At 57.0% G+C, this 1,629-nt stretch overlaps 1 protein-coding gene across 1 annotated transcript in view; it reads right to left on the bottom strand.

Moving 5' to 3' along the window:
* CACNG2 (calcium channel, voltage-dependent, gamma subunit 2) overlaps positions 1 to 1,629 on the bottom strand; it is a gene marked incomplete at its 5' end in the record, with an annotated part of 4,894 nt that overhangs the window by 2,761 nt on the left and 504 nt on the right. The gene's annotated exons all lie outside the window — the stretch shown is intronic.

The following is a 1,629-nucleotide window of genomic DNA, read 5'->3' as shown; positions in this document are numbered from 1 at the left end:
CCTGGGAGGAACTGTTCAACGCCACGCTCAGCTGCTGCTGCCAGGGTTAGGGGAGACCCGGCACCGGTCCCCCTGTGCATCCTCTGCTTGTTCCCGAGCTGCCTGCCCTACACACCCTGCGATTATGCCCCCCTCACAGAACCAGCTGAAACCCTGAATTTTCTTGTTTTTCCCTTGTGTTCAAGGAATTATTTCCTCCAGTCTCATCACACAGTCAGCACCAGGAATTTACCTTCCCGTTACCGAACGCACCACCCACAGGGTTTGGCTACGGATGTCACTCAAGCAGGAGACTGCAGAAGCCCTCCGGATCTCACCGGGCTGGGGAGGAACAGTGCTGCCAGCCGTGGGGGTCAGGGTCCCTTGGGTCCCCAAACTACTGTGACTGCGTTGAAAGCCAAGAATTCACAAACTAACACTCCTCGAGGTCAACAAAAAGTTGTTTTCTAGCATAGGGGAGGAGCATGATCAAAAGGAACAAGAAGACCCAGACCCTGAGCCCACTACGTGGCCCCGTGACCCTGCACTGGGCTCCATCCTCAGTGGGATTAGCTCCGGCAGTGCCTGGCTCTGCACACCCAGGAGTCACTGATCAAGCGATGCACTAAAAAGGGTCTTTCTTACACAGCCTCTCAGAGGTTCAGCCTCCCCAGTGACAGTAAGGAGTAATTAATGCAGCAAATCACTACCTGCTGCACTGAAAATACACCATGCCTTGCTCTGGGCTCCCATCCCTTATTAGGGCCGTTATTAAAAGTGCAGAAATACAGAGAAGCCCCATTAAAATGCCATTCTGGGGGCTTTAAAATAGACTTTTTATTTTCAATGTGGGAGGGGGTGGGAGAAGAACTTAAATGCTTATCTACTAAAATTGCAAACCAATTCCATTAAAGACATTCGCTCCCCTCTCAGATGGGTGAGCAGAGCTGATGGCTCCCTGCAGAGCTCGAAAACGGAGAGTTCAGAGCAACATCTGGACGAGCAGCAGCTGCATCAGGCAGGAGCCACCACCTGAGACTGAGCACAGGGCGATAGGGTCATGTCACCCCTGGGGATTCCTCCCAGCCCCGGTGGCTCGGAGCCCAGAGATGCCTCGGAGGCTGCCCTGGGCCCCTGCTGCCTTGTGGTTCCTCTTGATGGGAACTCAGGTTCCAGTGAGCCTTTCGCCGTGTGGGCTTCGCAGCCTGTCGCACACACGCGTGTGCTGGCACGCCAGGCAGCGCAGGTCAGTGTTGCTTTGCATGTCAGAGCTTGTGTCCGTTGTGTCCAGCCTATGCCAACCTGCACCTCAGTGCCGCGGCACTCACCTGTGCACGTCCCCAAAGCGCTCAGGGGACGGTGCCTCTTCCTCACAGGGTCCCCCCACATATACCCTGCAGGTTCTGCCCTGAGGCCCTGCTGGCGCCTGAGACAGAAGGACCCGCTCTTCGCCAGAGAGCCTCCAGCTCTTCACTCGGTCTCCCCACGCTCGGCTGCTGCTGTCGGAGCTCGTGGCAGATGCTCATCGTGCTCTCCCAGTGAGCACCAGTGAATCCAGCCCAGCTGCAGGGTCTCGGGTACAGCGGGACTGGCACAAACACAGCACCCATGCGGTGCTGCACTGTGGACCCGGGGGGTCCTGGCCCTGGC

This window comes from Buceros rhinoceros, unplaced genomic scaffold (genome assembly GCF_000710305.1).
Source record: "Buceros rhinoceros silvestris isolate BGI_N320 unplaced genomic scaffold, ASM71030v1 scaffold26140, whole genome shotgun sequence".
NCBI classification, from domain to species: domain Eukaryota; kingdom Metazoa; phylum Chordata; class Aves; order Bucerotiformes; family Bucerotidae; genus Buceros; species Buceros rhinoceros.
This window is presented reverse-complemented; position numbering and strand designations above follow the sequence as displayed.